The sequence below is a fragment of the Nomascus leucogenys genome, chromosome 6 (genome assembly GCF_006542625.1).
Source record: "Nomascus leucogenys isolate Asia chromosome 6, Asia_NLE_v1, whole genome shotgun sequence".
Taxonomy (NCBI): Eukaryota; Metazoa; Chordata; class Mammalia; order Primates; family Hylobatidae; genus Nomascus; species Nomascus leucogenys.
In genome coordinates, this window is record NC_044386.1 from 94,390,593 (window position 1) to 94,409,150 (window position 18,558).

Consider the following 18,558-nt stretch of genomic DNA (forward strand, 5'->3'; position numbering starts at 1 on the left):
ATTTATTTATTGAGACAGAGTTTCGCTCTTGTTGCGCAGGCTGAAGTGCAATGACACGATCTCGGCTCACTGCACCCTCCACCTCCCAGGTTCAAGCAATTCTCCTGCCTCGGCCTCCCACGTAGCTGGGATTACAGGTGTGTGCCAGAACGCCTGGTTAATTTTTTTGTATTTTTGGTAGAAATGGAGTTTCACTATGTTGGCCAGGCTAGTCTCGAGCTCCTGACCTCAGGTGATCCACCCACCTTGGCCTCCCAAGTGCTGGGATTACAGGTGTGAGCCACGGCGCCTGGCCAAAGCAATTATTTATTATGTTCACAGATTGTGTGGGTCAGGAATTTAGGCAGGGCACATTGGAGATGGCTTTGTTTCTTCTCCATAATGTCTGAGGTTTCAGCTTGAATGCTGGGGCTGAATTAATGGCAAAACCTTATCTCTAAAAAAAAAAGTTAAAAAAATTTAAAAAAAATGACCACAGCAGTGGTCCCAACTGCTAGGATTACAGCTGTGAGCCACCACACTCGGCCTATTATTATTATTATTATTATTTTAAATGATTTAGTGCCAGGCATGGTAGCTCATGCCTGCAATCCCAGCATTTGGGAGGCCAAAGTGGGCAGATTACTTGAGCTCAGTTTAAGACTAGCCTGGGCAACATGATGAAGCCCCATCACTATAAAAAAAATACAAAAACTAGCCAGGTGTGGTGGTGTATGCCTATAATCCCAGCTACTTAGGAGGCTAAGGTGGGAGAATCACTTGAATCCAAGAGACAGAGGTTGCAGTTAGCCAAGATCATGCCACTGCATTCTAGCCTGGGTGACAGCAAGACTCTGTCTCAAAAAAAAAAAAAAAAGTAATAATAAAGAGAAGCATTAATTCAATGAAATCATCAATAGCCTTTCAAAGTATACCCAGAACTTGAGCACTCCTCCCTCCTCTGGCCTCATTCCCCACACCTTTCCCCTCATCCATTCTGCCTGAGCCGCACCAGCTTCCTTGGGTTCCCTCAAACGTGATGAACACGCTTCTGCAGGGCCTTTGTGCTGGCTGCTCCTTCCACTAGGAATGTGGGTCCCCCTGGTATTTCCCTAACTGTCTCCCTTGTAGCCTTCAGTCTCTGCTCAGATGTCTCCTCCTCAGAGAGCCCACCCGACCATCCTAATATAACAGTCCCCTCCTTCCATCTCTTTTCCTTTCTTTGGTTTTCCTTTTCTTCATGGCATTTACCATAATCTGGCATAACTGTAATTGCTTATTGTTTATTATCTGTCTCCTCCCACTAGAATGTCAGCTCTCCAGGAGGATAGGGACCTTGTTTTGTTCCTAGCTTCATTTCCAGCACCCAGAACGTGTCTGGTACTCAGTAAGTGCTCAAATCAACGTTTGTGGAGTGAACGAAGGATAGGCTTCTTTGGGTGAGAAAAGTCAGCAACCCATGCCTAGGACATGATCTAGAACAGTGGTTATAAAGTGTGGTCCTTCAAGTGTGATCCAGGATCTTTGAGGGTCCCCAAGACCCTTTTGTGTGAGAGGATCTGCAAGGCCAAAACTATTTTTTTTTTTTTTTGAGACGGGGTCTTGCTCTTCTTGCCCAGGCTGGAGTGCAATGGCATCATCTTGGCTCACCGCAACCTCCGCCTCCTGGGTTCAAGCAATTCTCCTGCCTCAGACTCCCGAGTAGCTGGGACTACAGGCATGTACCACCACGCCTGGCTAATTCTGTATTTTTAGTAGAGACGGGGTTTCTCCATGTTGGTCAGGCTGGTCTTGAACTCCCGACCTCAGGTGATCCACCTGCCTCAGCCTCCCAAAGTGGGTCAAAACTATTTTTATAAATATACGGAAATATCATTTGCCTTTTTCATTCTTATTTTTTCATGAGTGTACTGTGGAGTTTTTCAAAGGCTGTAGAGCATGTAATGTTTCAACAGATTGAATGCAGAAGCAGATATGGTCCAGGCACAGTGGTTCATGCCTATAATCCCAGCACTTTGGGAGGCTGAGATGGGAGAATTGCTTGAGTCCAGGAGTTCAATTCAGTCTGGGCAACATAGCAGAACTTCATCTCTTTTATTTTTATTTTTATTTTTATTTTTTGAGATGAAGTCTCACTCCATCGCCCAGGCTGGAGCGCAGTGTCGTGATCTCGGCTCACTGCAACTTCCGCCTCCCGGGTTTAAGCAATTCTTCAGTTTCAGCCTTCCGAGTAGCTGGGACTACAGGTGCCTGCCACCACCCCCAGCTAATTTTTATATTTTTAGTAGAGACAGGGTTTCACCTTGTTGGTCAGGCTGGTCTCGAAGTCCTGACCTCAGGTGATCCACCCGGCTTGGCCTCCCAAAGTGCTGGGATTACAGGCATGAGCCACTGCGCCCCGGCTCATCTCTTTTATTAAACAAAGAAAGGAAAAGAAAAGGAAGGGAGGGGAGGGGAGGAGAAGAAGGGAGAGAGAAGAGGAGAGGCAGAAAGGAAAGGAGGGAAAGGAAAGGAGCAGATATGGGAATCCAGCTGTCTTCTATTAAGCCAGACATTAAAGAGATCTGCAAAATTATTAAATGATGCTACTCTTCTCACTGTTTTTTTCTAATGCAACTAATTTAAATAAAATGTTTTTTATGTTAATGTGTAATGAGTTTATTAATTTTTTTTTTTTTTGGAGACAGAGTCTTACCCTGTTGCCTAGGCTAGAGTGCAGTGGCATGATCTCAGCTCATTGCAACCTCCACCTCCTTGGTTCAACCGATTCTCCTGCCTTAGCCGCCCGAGTAACTCGGCTTATAGGCGCGCACCACCACACCCAGCTAATTTTTGTATTTTTAGTAGAGATAGGGTTTCCCCATGTTGCCCAGGCTGGTCTCAAGCTCCTGACATCAAGCGATCCGCCTGCCTCGGCCTCCCAAAGTGCTGGGATTACAGGCCACCTCACCTGGCCAAGTTTATTAATTTTAAAAAATGAATTAATAATAAATGTTTTCTCTGGGTGTGGTGGCTCACGCTTGTAATCCTAGCACTTTGGGAGGCTGAGGCAGGCAGATGCTTGAGGCCAGGAGTTAAAGAGCAGCCTGGGCAACAAAGTAAGACCTCGTCTCAACAAAAAAATACAAAAATTAACCGGGTGTGGTGGTACACGCCTGTGGTCCAAGCTACTAGGAAGGCTGAAGTGGGAGGTTGCTTGAACCCAGAAGATCAAGGCTGCAGTGAGCCATGATCATGCCACTGTACTCCAGCCAGCCTGGACAACAGAGCAAGACCCTGTCTCAAAAAAAAAAAAAAAAAAGAAAGAAAGAAAAGAAAAGAAAAAACCTCCAAAACAAAACAAAACAAAACTGAATGAATTAATAATAAATATTTCTGCTGGGTGGTGGCTCACACCTGTAGTCCTAGCACTTTGGGAGGCCGAGGCAGGAGGATTGATTGAAGCCAGGAGTTCAAGATCAGCCAGGCAGCATAGTGAGACCCCCTGTCTATAAAAAATAAAGAAATTGGCCAGGCACAGTGGTTCATGCCTGTAATCCCAGCACTTTGGGAGACTGAGGTAGGTGGATTGCTTGAGCCCAGGGGTTCAAGACCAGCCTGGGCAACATGGTGAAACCCTGTCTCTATAAAAAATGCAAAAATTAGCTGGGTATGGTGGCGCGTGCCTATAGTTCCCAGCTGCTTAGAAGGCTGAAGCCTGAGAATCACTTTAACTCTGGAGGCAGAGGTTGCAGTGAGCCGAGATCACGCCACTGCACTCCAACCTGGGTGACAGAGCAAGACCCTGTCTCAAAAAAAAAAAAAAAAAAAAAAAATTGCCAGGCACAGTGATGTGGGTCTATAGTCCTAGGTACTCGGGAGGCTGACGTGGGAGCATCGTTTGAGCCCCGGAGTTCGAGACCAGCCTGGGCAACATGGTAAGACCCCATCTCTACAAAAAATCAGAAATTAGCTGGATATGGTGGCATGCACCTGTGGTCCCAGCTACTTGGAAGGCTGAAGTGGGAGACTCGCTTGAACCTGGGAGGCAGAGGTTGCAGTGAGCTCAGATCATGCTATTCCAGCCTGGGCAACAGAGTGGGACTCTGTCTAAAAAAAATAAAAAAGCGATGAGGATTGGAAGGAGGCTGACAGACCTGGACCCAGGGAAGAGTTGATGTGTGCAAAGGAGTCCAACAACATGATGCCTGTGCACTCATCGAGGAATAATCTCAGTGCAGCAATCTCTGGGTTCAGAGATGACCAAAAATGCTCTAGGAATAATCATGTTTAATATTGACTGTTGTTTTATTTTATTTTTATTTTTTGACTGTCCTAGATTGTTTATTAGGTATGAATTTTATAAACTTTACTTATACCAGTGGTAACGTTGGAGCTGGAGAGTATTGTGCCTTCTTCAAGCTGCAGGGGAAGAACCACCAATAGTGTGGTGGAACTTACGGCCCTTTCCAAGGCCACGGCTCTTTCAGCCTGCAGGTGTCAGCCTACGCATTTCCCTGTGCTTGTGGACTGGTTTGGTGATCCACTGGGTGTCAAGATTTCTTCTGATAGCTTTATGGGATGGATCAATGAGGATAACATCAAAAAATTTTTATGTGGAATCTTCATCAACCCAGTAAGAATTCAGGACTCTTAGAGCCCCACAATGGCATCCAGCTTGCTCCTCTGGAAAGGACTGAAGGCTTTGAGCAAACTTTATATATATAAAATATATATAATATTATATCTAACATATATAATATATAAAATATATATAATGTATTTAATATATAATATAATATATAATATAATATATATAATATTATATCTAACATATATAATATATAATATATATATTATGTATATATATTTCTCCCCCACAAGGACACATATTCAAAGAGTAAGTTGCATGTAATAATAATAGAATACAGCATCCAGATCCTTGAAATAAAAAAATGAAAAACATAACATTGGTGAATATTAGCTTCAGTTTCTAAAATTGAAAGCCAAGCAGGGAAAGTAATTTTTTTTTCTTATTAAAGTATGAAGATCACAAAATTAACAACTCACAAAAGAGAGGCTGATGTATAGCCAATTAGTGCACAAGAGACGGATGGATAAACCAGACACAAACTGTTAAAGGGCCTGGCAATCACATCCTCTGAGTGATTACAGACCTAGGCAAGGGCCATGGGAGGCCAGGTAACGACCAGAGTTATGACTAATGGATCTTGAGTCAGAATGAGAGAGCTAGTTTTATATTTTCTAAATACCATTTCTGCTCATGTTAGCTAGAGGTGGCTTCTTCACATTTAATAACCAAGAACTCTGATTGATCAATTTTTAGCACATGGTGGGTACTTACTGCCTTGGGAATGGCTGAAATATTCCAGGTGTAGGAGTTAAAGAATGACTTGGGTGAACAGAGGGATAACAGCTTTTTGTTGTTTCTATTGGGAGATGCTTGAAGGATAAATAAAAGAAACAAGGAGAAGTTGACAGCACTGAGGAAAAAGGGTAATTGATAGATCAAAACCCCTGAGGAGATAAGTGATGAGAATCAGAGCACAGTTGTGGGGCTGGCCTGAGCCTGTGAGGAGGGAGGGGAGACATGTCTTCCTCTGAGACAGGTAGGAAGGAGGAAGGGATACAGGAGTACATTAGTAAATGCATCTCCCTGAAGAGGTTCAGGTTGCCTGCAGAGAGTGAACAGAATGGGCAATACTGGGGAAGAATTATCCCTAGTGGGCTTTTTGCAGGTTCCACATTGAAGGACAATAGGTGATAGGAGTTTATTAAGAAGATGCATAGGATACAATGTGGAATACAATAATGAATCATTATTCATTTATTTTGTTTGTTTTAAAGCCCTGAACTTAATTTTCTATATTAATTCATTCAAAATATTAATTGTCTGTATCACATGACAGGCACTGTTGTGGGTGCTAGGGATATGGCAGTGAACAGCACAAAAGTTGTTTCTGCTCATGGAGGTCATATTTTTGTGAGATGAAAACAACCAAGTGTGTGTGTGCATCCCTGCCCCCCGCCGCCCCCAACAGTGGCACTGAGTCACCAGGAGAGCTGAACTCTCCGTTGCCTCTGCAGCCAGCACATGAAATGCAGCTCAAAGCCACCTGAAAACACTCACTTGGTAACAGGCCTCTCCCTAGTGTGGCAGACACCACTGGTGCCCTACTCGGCATCCATTCTCCTTTTCTTCCTTACTAATACAACCCTGATTTTATTGGCAGAGGCAATGTGCCCAGCTAAAAGGTATTTTCCAGCCTTCCATGCCAAATAGGAGTGACTGTATGACAGTTTAGGCCAATGGGAGATAAACGGACATGGTTGGATAGGGCTTTTTGGAGCTAATTAAATGGGGACGCAGGCTTGGCTGGCATGCCCATTGTCCCTTTGCCCTTCCTTCTTCCAGCTTCTTGCAATGCAGCCATGATGGCTGGAGTTGAGAAGCCCTCTCAAAACTCTGAGGGCAGCTGGGCACAGTGGCTCACACCTGTAATCCCAGTGCTTTGGGAGGCCGAGGCAAGCTGATTGCTTGAGCTCAGGAGTCTGAGACCATCCTGGGCAAAATGGCAAAACCCAGTCTCTACAAAAAATACAAAAATTAGCTGAGGTTGGTGGCATGCGCACGTCGTCCCAGCTACTTGGGTTGTTGAGGTGGAAGAATCGCTTGATGCCTGGGAGGTGGAGGTTGCAGTGAGCCAAGATCACGCCACTGCACTCCAGCCTGGATGACAGAGTGAGACCCTGTCTCCCTGCGCCCCCACCCCCCCAAAAAAAAAAACTTCTCAGGGAAAGGCCAAGAGAATTTCAGAGACCTCTACCCTGTATCTTAAAGTCACTGAGTCAAGTCACCTATTTAGATTTCTCATTATGTGAGAAAAAGAAGAGGTATCTCGTTTAAGGCATTGCTGTTTAATATTTGCATTTTCTGTTGTATGCAGCCAAGCTTAAGCCATACTTGATATGCAAAGAATCAGCCGTGTTTGTTACCTGTGGCAGCCATGAGAATGGCTTCTCAAATCTCTGACTGCAGGAAGTATAATTAACTAAGGACTCCAGCTGCTGGCTCTGAAATGCATCACTGCATTTATGCCAAGGCCAGATTTTCCATGGACTGCTCCCGGCTAATGACTGAGCATGGATGGGATGCTAAGGCAGTCTCATTCTTGGGAGAAGGGTGAAATATGGGTGACTTTAAGTGAAGGATGCCGCAGTGGACTTGCTGAAAACTTTCCTTAGAGCTGCACTGCAGTTTAAGGGGTGTCCATTAACTTCTTTCCTTCCCTCTCTTCTGCACTCAAGAGTCAGACTTCTATCATGCTCTGATGTCTCTCCCAACCTTTCTTAGCTCCCTCCTCATTCTTTCTCTCTCTCTTTTTAAAATAGAGACGGGCACTTTGGGAAGCCGAGTTGGGTGGATCACTTAAAGCCCGGAGTTCAAGACCAGCCTGGCCAACATGGCAAAACCCCATCTCTACTAAAAATACAAAAATTGGCCGGGCGCGGTGGCTCACGTCCGTAATCCCAGTACTTTGGGAGGCCGAGGCGGGTGGATCACGAGGTCAGGAGATCGAGACCATCCTGGCTAAAACGATGAAACCCCATCTCTACTAAAAATACAAAAAATTAGCCAGGCATAGTGGCGGGCACCTCTAGACCCAGCTACTCGGGAGGCTGAGGCAGGAGAATGGCGTGAACCCGGGAGGCGGAGCTTGCAGTGAGCCGAGAGCGCGCCACTGCACTCCAGCCTGGGCGACAGAGCGAGACTCTGTCTCAAAAAAAAAGAAAAAAAAAAATTAGCTGGGCATGGTGGGGCTCACCTGTAATCCCAGCAACTTGGGAGGCTGGAGAATGAGAATCACTTGAACCCAAAAGGCGGAGGTTGCAGTGAGCTGAGATCACGCCAGTGCACTCTAGCCTGGATGAGAGAGTGAGACTTTGTCTCAAAATAAATACAATACAATACAATACAATACAATACAATACAATACAATAAATAAAATAGAGATTGGATCTTGCCATGGCTAAATAGAGATTGGATCTTGCCCAGGCTAATATGGAACTCCTGCCTCAAGCAATCCTGCCTCAGCCTCTCAGTGTTGGGAATACAGGTATGAGCCACCATGCCCAGCCCCTCCTCATTTTCTCTAACAGTTGGTTTCCTAATAAATATCTTGCATATTTAATTTTATCTTGGGATCCCACCTTCTCTGAGGACCTGGACTAACACATCCCCAAATCTGTTTATGCCTGTTGCAGGTGCTACTGTAATTACATAATTTAACTAAGCCCTAACTAAACCATAGAAATATGGATACAGAAGGAAAGTGAGTTGTTATTTCTATGAAAACCAAGTTGACTACTTTAGAAAGTTTTGAAAAGGGTATTTGCTTAAAAGAAAAAAAAAAGCTGTTCACAAAAAGACAAATAAGGTCTTTTTACAAAAAGACAAATAAGGTCTTTTTACAAAAAGACAAATAAGGGTGTTGTGGCTCATGCCTGTAATCCTAAGACTTTGGGAGGCTGAGGCGGGCAGATCATTTAAGCTAAGGAGTTCAAGACCAGCCTGGGCAACATGGCGAAACCCCATCTTGACAAAAATACAAAAATTTGCTGGGTGTGGTGGAGCAAGCATGTAGTCCCAGCTACTCAGGAGGCTGGGGTGTGCGGATCGCTTGAGCCCAGGAGATTTCAGCTGCAGTGAGCCGTGATTGTGCTACTGCACTCCAGCCTGGGCGACAGTGCAAGGGACTGGAGGGAGGGAGAAATGGGAGTTGTTTAATGGATATGGAGTTTCAGTTTTGCAGGATGAAAAAGTTGTGGAAATCTGTTGTAAAACAATGTGAATATACTTAATACTACTGAACCATACACTTAAAAATGGTTAAGATGGTACATTTGGCACACCTGTAATCTCAGCACTTTGGAAGGCTAAGGCAGGAACTCAGGAGTTTGAGCCCAGCCTGGGCAACCTGCAGTGAGCCATGATAATGCCTCTACACTCCAGCCTAGGCAACAAGAGCGAGACCCTGTCTTGAAAATAAAATAAAATAAAAATAGGCCGGGCGTGGTGGCTCACTCCTGTAATCCCAACACTTTGGGAGGCCAAGGCAGGCAGATCACCTGAGGTCAGGAGTTTGAGACCAGCCTGGCCAACACGGTGAAACCCCATCTCTACTGAAAATACAAAAATTTGCCAGGTGTGGTGGTGGGTGCCTGTAATCCCAGCTACTTGGGAGGCTGAGGCTGGAGAATCACTTGAACCCAGGAGGTGGAGGTTGCAGTGAGCGAAGATGGTGCCACTGCACTCCAGCCTGGGCGACAGAGCAAGACTGCATCTCAAAAAACAAAAACAGGCCAGGTGCGGTGGCTCACACCTGTAATCCTGGCACTTTGGGAGGCCGAGGCAGGCAGATCACAAGGTCAGGAGATCAAGACCATCCTGGCTAACACGTTGAAACCCCGTCTCCATGAAAAATACAAAAATTTAGCCGGGTGTGGTTGTGGGCGCCTGTAGTCCCAGCTACTCGGGAGGCTGTGGCAGGAGAATGGTGTGAACCCGGGAAGCTGAGCTTGCAGTGAGCTGAGATAGCGCCACTGCACTCCAGCCTGGATGACAGAACGAGACCCCATTTCAAGAAAAAAAAAAAAAAAAAGGGCCAGATGAGGTGGCTCACGCTTGTAATCCCAGCACTTTGGGAGGCCGAGGCGGGTGGATCACCTGAGGTCGGGAGTTTGAGACCAGCCTGACCAACATGGAGAAACCCTGTCTCCACTAAAAATACAAAATTAGCCGGGCATAGTGCCGCATGCCTGTAATCTCAGCCACTCAGGAGGCTGAGGCAGGAGAATCATTTGAACCTGGGAGGTGGAGACTCCAGCTTGGGCAACAAGAGAGAAACTCCGTCTCAAAAAAAAAAAAAAAAAAAAAAAAAGACAAGTGCAGTGGCTCATGTCTGTAATTTCAGCACTTTGGGAGGCCAAGGCCGTAGAATTGCTTGAGCCCAGTAGTTCAAGATGCTGGGGTGAGACCCCATCTCTACAAAAAATAAAAACTTGGTCAGGCATGGTGGCGGCACCCCTAGGCTCAGCTACTCAGGATGCTGAGGTGGGAGGATTGCTTGAGCCTGGGAGTTCGAGGCTCCAGTGAGCCACGGTCCTGCCACTCCAGCCTGGGCAACAGAGGGAGACCCTCTCAAAAAAAAAAAAAAAGAAATATGGAATTCCAATCAGCAAACCCATACTCAAAGAAAAAGCCTTGGCGTTACATCAAAAGATTGGCGAGTTAGTATATATTTATATGTTTTACCTTAAAGCAAAATGTACAAATACATATCACTTTTTTTTTGGCCAGTCAACTGAGGCAGTGGGAGTGGAGGAGGAAACAAAGAAACCTGTAACTAGTTATAATCAAATACTTGTAAACACCACTGCACTCGGACCAGCCCACATATCTTTTGTTTTTTGTTTTTTGTTGAGACAGAGTCTTGCTGTGTCACCCAGGCTGGAGTTCAGTGGCTTGATCTCTGCTCACTGCAAGCTCCGCCTCCCGGGTTCTGCTGCCTCAGCCTCCCAAGTAGCTGGTACTACAGGCGCCCGCCACCATGCCCCACTAATTTTTTGTATTTTTAGTAGAGACACAGTTTCACTGTGTTAGCCAGGATGGTCTCGATCTCCTGACCTCGTGATCCGCCTGCCTCGGACTCACATATCATTTTTAATGATCCTTTTAAACTTACTGGTTTTTTTTGTTTAATTGACCAACTTCTGGTGTCAATTGCATCAAATAAGAAAGCTTGTACTGAAATAATAGTAAGTGTGAATTGCTTTATTGTGTAATTACTATACACCTGGGTGAAACTCTCGAGTGTCGAGTGTCAAGTGTCGATCCAGTGGAAGAAAGGCAGGGAGGAGGGACGTCTCAGGGATCAGGAGGAAGTCACTAATAAACAGAGACTAAGTGAGGGGTTGGAGAGCGGTATTCTTCAAGGTGGAAGGACATGCATGGGGGTATTGAGAGGGCTGGAACAAGAGGAGGCTGTAGTCAAGAAGCAAGAGAGGAAACTGTGATTCAGTGGGTGAAACAGTTTTTGTTGATGACAAAACCTCTGGTGAGGCCAGGGGAGCAGGTGGGTGACTGAAGGAGAGACAAAGGTCACCGGAGTTGAGGAGGAATCACAAACCCCGGGTATTGGGTGAGTCATCCTATGAACTCAGAAGTCTACTAGACTGGCATCAAGATTGGGCTTGGAGAGGAAATTGGGGGCAGGTGTCCAAGCAGTAGTGTGCTAGAAGCAGCTCATATCGGCTCAGGAAAACCAATTGTTAAATTTTCAATTTTGTGGGCTGGTTGTTACACATTGCCATTATTAAAATGTAATTATAAAGGCCAGATGCAGTGGTTCATGCCTGTAATCCCGGCACTTTGAGAGGCCAAGGCAAGCAGATCGCTTGAGCCCACGAGTTTGAGACCAGCCTGGGCAACATGGTGAAACCCCACCTCTACAACAACAACAACAACCAAAACAAAAAAAAACAAAATTAGCCAAATGTGGTAGTGGGCACTGTAATCCCAGCTACTCAGGAGGTTGAGGTGGGAGGATCACTTTAGCCTGGGAGGCGGAGGTTGCAGTGAACTGAGATCACGTCACTGCCCTCCAGCTTGGGTAACAAAGTGAGACCCTGTCTCAAAAAAAAAAAAAAAAAGTAATTATATAAACTTACAATTAAGTAAAGTATATTAAAACAAAGGTAATGAATATTCAAAACTCATTACTTTCTAATAACTTTCCTACATCTTACTACTATTCATGCTCTTGGAGTTAATTTCTGCTTCTTGCATCTGTATGGTGGAAATACTATATAATGGTGTGCTATGGTGCATCTCTGCCCAACTCTGCATTCAGTGGCATCATGTTATTAACTCAAAATCAGCTGTGGTGGAAATATTTACACCATAGAAATTAGCCAACACTACAGATACAGAGCTTAAGTTACTGAGTTTTTTTTTTTTTTTTTTTTTTGTATTTTTAGTAGAGACGGGGTTTCGCCGTGGTCTCGATCTCCTGACCTCGTGATCCGCCCGCCTCGGCCTCCCAAAGTGCTGGGATTACAAGCGTGAGCCACCACCCTGGCCTTTTTTTTTTTTTTTTTTTTTTTTTTTTGAGACAGAGTCTCGCTCTGTCGAGGTTGGAGTGCAGTGGCGCGATCTCAGCTCGCTGAAACCTCCACCTCCTGGGTTCCAGTGATTCTCCTGCCTCAGCTTCCTGAGTAGCTGGGACTACAGGCATGCACCACCACGCCCGGCTAATTTTTTTGTATTTTTAGTAGAGACAGGGTTTCACCGTGTTAGCCAGGATGGTCTCGATCTCCTGACCTCGTGATCCACCCGCCTCGGCCACACATAGTGCTGGGATTACAGGCCTGAGCCACTGTGCCCGGCCCACTGAGTTATTGTTTTGTGAAATACCTATACTCATTCATCAACTGCAATCATAGATATGAGTTCAGCAAAAAACGACAGCATTCTGTGAGAATCAATTGGTTATATGGAATTTACAATAAAGGGAGTTGTATATTATGTGTAAGTTCTGTGTTAAGCATCCTTTCTATCAGTAAAATTTATAGTAAATATATTTGCACATTATATATATATATACACACATATATGTAAATACACATGCACACATACACACACACATTTTTCCCTAAAGAGCTGGTTGTTAAACATTTATGAACACATCACTGAGCCAAGGACTCCTTTCCCTGAGACTGGCATTGGAGTGATGGTAAACAATACCATCATGGTGGGGCTGACCCTCCCTCCTGCCCCCGAGCTCGAGGTCTCATGGGGAGTCAGGAACCGAGGTAACAATACAGCACTGGGTGGCAGGGAGGGAAGGAACTGAGACCAAGTAGAGGTAGGGAGATGTTCAAAGCAAGTGAGATTTATGTAGGCCCTCAAAGGATGAGTAGGAATCAGCCAGCCAAAGGAAAAACATGAGCAAAGGCCCAGCTGTTGTCAGAAACAATGGGAGGCAGGCCGGGTGTGGTGGCTCACACCTGTAATCCCAGCACTTTGGGAAGTGAGGCAGGTGGATCACCTAAGGTCAGGAGTTCAAGACAAGCCTGGTCAACATGGAAAAACACTGTCTCTACTATTAAAACAAAAATTAGCCAGGCATGGTAGTGCACGCCTGTAATTCCATCTACTCGGGAGGCTGAGGCATGAGATTCACTTGAACCCAGGAGGCAGAGGCTGCAATGAGCCAAGATCACATCACTGCACTCCAGTCTGGGCAACAGAGCGAGCCTCCATCTCAAAAACAAAAACAAAAACAAACCAAAAGCAAAACCAAAAAAAACCCACAAAAGGTTATGATGTGCCTGAGGGCAGTGGCCATGGGGTGCTCCTCCTGGAGCACCTGGAGAGTGGAGAAAGAGCAGCCTGTACTGGAAAGGGTTTTCTGAACCCTCGACCTTAGAAGAGTAAACATTTCCGGACAAAGGGACAAAGATGGGAGTCAGGTGATGGGAAGAGAGGGTATTCTAGACAGAAGGAACCGCATGAGCAAAAGCAAGGAGGTGAAAGAGAATCTGAATACATAGATCTGCAGGCAGTTCTGGGTGACTGGAGTGCCTGTCGGGGAGAGTGTGCAAAAGACGAGGCTGGAGAAGTGGCCGTGGCTGAGGCCAGGAGGGCTGAGAGCCAAGCCCAGGAGAGGGTGTGAGTTCTTAGGAGCTGTGGGGAGCCTTAGGAGGGGACTGAGTAGGGAGTGACATGATTAAGATCCCCTCGGCTGCTTGAAGGAGAATGGCTTCAGTGGGTGGCAGGTAGGGAAAGACTGGAGGATGTGATACTTTTGGGAAGATACTGTAGTCACGTAGGTGAGAGATGATGAAATAGAGTAGTGGATGTGGAGAGGGAAAAAAGGAAAATTGATTCCAAAGATATGGGGGAGCGGAATTGAAAGGACTTAACTTCCAGGAGTCTGGCATGGGTGATTGAGGGCTGATACAGTCGTTTTCGAAGAGAACTGATCCATTATTTCGTAGAATGTCCCTCCACTGGAGTTTGTCTGATGTTTTCTCATGATTAGACTGAGGTTGGCTGGGCACGGTGGCTCATGCCTTTAATCCCAGCACTGTGGGAGGCTGAGGTGGGCAGATCACTTGAGGTCAGGAGTTCAAGACCAGCCTGGCCAACATGGTGAAACCCCATCTCTACTAAAAATACAAAAATTAGCTGGGCATGGTGGTGGGCTTCTATAATCCCAGCTACTTGGGAGGCTGAGGCAGGAGAATCACTTGAACCCGGGAGGTGGAGGTTGCGGTGAGCCAAGATTATGCCACTGCGCTCCAGTCTGATGACAAAGTGAGACTCTGTCAAAAAAAAAAAAAAAAAAAAGATTGAGGTTACACATTTTATGCACAAATATCACACAGATCAGTGAATCCTATCAGGAGATACATGATATACCCATGTCTTATTACTGACGATAGAGCCATCTTTGGGGGCAGGGTCACAGAAGGAGGTACACTTATAGGGAAAAGACCTAGCGTTCTGGTTTGGGATGGGGCTGGAGTGCAGAAGAGAATCAAGATCAGAGACACAGCTTTGGGAACACTCAGCACCACGGAGGTAGCTGAGGACTGGGGAGGGGGCAAGGTTGCCAGGGCAGAGGGTGTCAGAAGGAAGAGAAACAGTGGAAGTGGAAGCAAGACTGGCTTTGCATTGTATCCGAGTGGTCAGGTGGGCGAGGACTGGAATGTGTCCTGTGGATTTGGTATCCAGGGGCTTGGCCAGTGCTGGGCTTAGTGCTCACCAGGGCCAGGCCCAGGCTGGGACTTGTGGAGGGTGTTTTTTCTTTCTGGGCAGTTAATCGGAGCAGATTTGGATGGGCACTCCTGGCCGCACTGTTCCTGTGTGTGTGTGTGTGTGTTTTTGTGTTTGCTTCGTTTGTTTGTTTGTTTGTTTGTTTGTTTGTTTAAGACAGGGTCTTACTCTGTTGCCCAGGCTTGAGTGCAGTGGCACGATCATGGCTCACTGCACCCTTGACCTCCCTGGCTCAAGTGATCCTCCCCCTTCAGCCTCCCGAGTAGCTGAGACTACAGGTGTGCACCACCACACCCAGCTAATTTTTGTATTTTTAGTAGAGATGGGGTTTGCCATGTTGCCCAGGCTGGTCTCAAACTCCTGGGCTCAAGTGATCCACCCACCTAGGCCTTCCAAAGTCCTGGGATTACAGGTGTGAGCCACTGAGCCCAGCTCACTACTTCTGATTTAACTCAACCAGTGAGAAGTGGGCAGTGTTCTGGATTCCATGTTAAGAACTCCTGGCTAAGCTGCAAGAGGTGACAATGAAATTGGCTTGTGTGGAGGCCAGCGGGCTGCCTAGCCCCCAGCACTTCCAGCTGTGGACAGAGCCACCTAGCTGGTGGAGAACTAACTCTGTGGGCATGGGTGCCCCCAAGTGGTCAATTGGAGGCCCTGCTGTTGGAAGGGAAGCAGTGAAGGGTGGCCATTTGTAAATCTTTGGAGAAATTTCCATTCAGATCCTTTGTGCAATTTTAATTAGATTATTTGTCTTTTTATTATTGAGTTGTAAGAATTCTTCATATATTATAAATGCAAGTCTTTTTTTAGATATATTGCAAGAGGTAGAAGGTGGAGTCCGTATTCCCTAGACTCAGGCTGCCCCAGGGATCCGTATGTATATATTTTGAGACAGGGTCACACTTTGTCACCCAGGCTGGAGTGCAGTGGTGTCATCACAGCTCACTGTAGCCTTGACTGCTGGGGCTCAAGCGATCCTGCCACCTCAGCTTCCCAGTAGCTGGGATTACCGGCATGTGCCGCCATGCCAGAATGATTTTTTTTTTTTTTTGTAGAGAGGGGGTTTCACCATGTTGCCCAGGCTGGTCTTGAATTCTTGGGCTCAAGTGATCTGCTTGCCTCAACCTCCCAAAGTGCTGGGGTTTCAGGCATGAGCCACGTCGCCTGGCCTCCCCCTGACTTTTAAAAATGACATTACTTTACTGAGTTCTAGTTCACATACAATAAATTGCACCTATCTTAAGTTTTCAGTTTGATGAGTTCTGATTTTTTTTTTTTTTTTTTTTTTTTGAGCCGTCTTGCTCTGTCGCCTAGGCTGGAGTGCAGTTGTACGATCTTGGCCCACCACAACCTCCTCCTCCTGGGTTCAAACAATTCTCTTGCCTCAGCCTCCCAAATAGCTGGGATTACAGGTGCCCGCCACCACAGCCAGCTAATTTTTGTATTTGTAGTAGAGATAGGGTTTCACCATGTTGGTCAAGCTGCTCTCGAACTCCTGACCTCAGGTGATCCACCTGCCTCGGCCTCCCAAAGTGCTGGGATTACAGGCATGAGCCACCATGCCCGGCTGAGTTCTGATAATTTTATACACTTGTAACTATCACCCTAAACAAGATCTAGAATTTTTTTTTTTTCGAGACAGAGTCTCGCTCTGTCACCCAGGCTGGAGTGCAGTGGCGCGATCTCAGCTCACTGTGACCTCTGCCTCCCAGGTTCAAGTGGTCCTCCTGTCTCAGTCTCCCAAGTAGCTGGGAGTACAGGTGCATGTCACCACACCTGGCTAATTTTTGTATTTTCAGTAGAGATGGGGTTTCACCATGTTAGCCAGGCTGGTCTCAAACTCCTAGCCTCCAGCAATCAGCCTGCCTCGGCCTCCCACAGTGTTGGGATTACAGGCATGAGCCACCGCACCCGGCCAAGATCTAGAATATTTCTATCACCCCCCCCCGCCCCACAACTTTTATTTTTTTTTATTTTTATTTTTTATTTATTTTTTTTTTGAGATGGAGTCTTGCTCTGTCACCCAGGCTGGAGTGCAGTGGCGCAATCTTGGCTCACTGCAAGCTCCGCCTCCCGGGTTCACACCATTCTCCTGCCTCAGCCTCTCCGAATAGCTGGGACTACAGGCGCCCGCCACCACGCCCAGCTAATTTTTTGTATTTTTAGTAGAGACAGGGTTTCACTGTGGTCTCGATCTCCTGACCTCGTGATCCGCCCGCCTCGGCCTCCCAAAGTGCTGGGATTACAAGCGTGAGCCACCGCGCCCGGCCACAACTTTTATTTTTGATTTTTTTTTAATGTTTTAATTATATATATATATATATATATATATATATATATATATATATATTTTTTTTAGATTGAGTCTCGCTCTGTCGCCCAGGCTGGAGTGCAGTGGCGCGATCTCGGCTCACTGCAAGCTCCGCCTCCCGGGTTCACGCCATTCTCCTGCCTCAGCCTCTCCGAGTAGCTGGGACTACAGGCGCCCGCCACCACGCCCGGCTAATTTTTCTGTATTTTTAGTAGAGACGGGGTTTCACCGTTGTCTCGATCTCCTGACCTCGTGATCTGCCCGCCTCGGCCTCCCAAAGTGCTGGGATTACAAGCGTGAGCCTCCGCGCCCGGCCTATGTATTTTTTGAGACAGAGTCTCACTCTTTCGCCCAGGGTGGAGTGCAGTGGCGCGATCTCGGCTCACTGCAAGCTCCGCCTCCCGGGTTCACGCCATTCTCCTGCCTCAGCCTCCCAAGTAGCTGGGACTACAGGTGCCCGCCACCGCGCCCAGCTAATTTTTTGTATTTTTAGTAGAGACGGGGTTTCACCGTGTTAACCAGGATGGTCTCGATCTCCTGACCTTGTGATCCGCCTGCCTCGGCCCCCCAAAGTGCTGGGATTACAGGCGTGAGCCACCGCGCCCGGCCCACAACTTTTATTTTTGCCCCTTTCCATTCAATCCACACACCTCCCCAACCAGCAACCACTATTCTGACTTCCATCACATTAATTTTCCTGTTCTTGAACTTTATATAAGTGGAATCATATAGTTTGCATTTTTTTGGTCTGGCTTATTTTGCTCAACATAATATTTTTGAGATTTATCCATGTGCTGCATCAGCAGTTTATTCATTTTAATTGTCATATTCCATTGTATGAATATGCAATGATTTGTCTATTCATTCTCTTGTTGATGGTTGTTTCCAGTTTTTAGCTACTAGGAATAAAATCATAATAAATATTCTTGGCCGTTTTGTGAATATGTTTTCGTTTCTCTTGGGTATATACCTAGGAGTAGAATTGCAGGGTCAAGTGATAACTTGTTTAAAAATGCTTAAATTTTGGCCAGGCGTGGTGGCTCACGCCTGTAATCCCAGCCCTTTGGGAGGCTGAGGCGGGTGGATCACGAGGTCAGGAGATCGAGACCATCCTGGCTAACACGGTGAAACCCCGTCTCTACTAAAAATACAAAAAATTAGCCGGGCATGGTGATGGGCGCCTGTAGTCCCAGCTACTCAGGAGGCTGAGGCAAGAGAATGGCGTGAACCCGGGAGGCGTAAGTTGCAGTGAGCCAAGATCGCGCCACTGCACTCCAGCCTGGGCGACAGAGCAAGACTCCATCTCAAAAAAAAAAAAAAAAAAAAGTTTAAATTTTTTAGCAACTGCCAAACTGTTTTCCTCAGTGGCTGCACTATCTTACTTTCTACCAGCAGTGTATGAAAGTTCTGATTTCCCTACATCCTT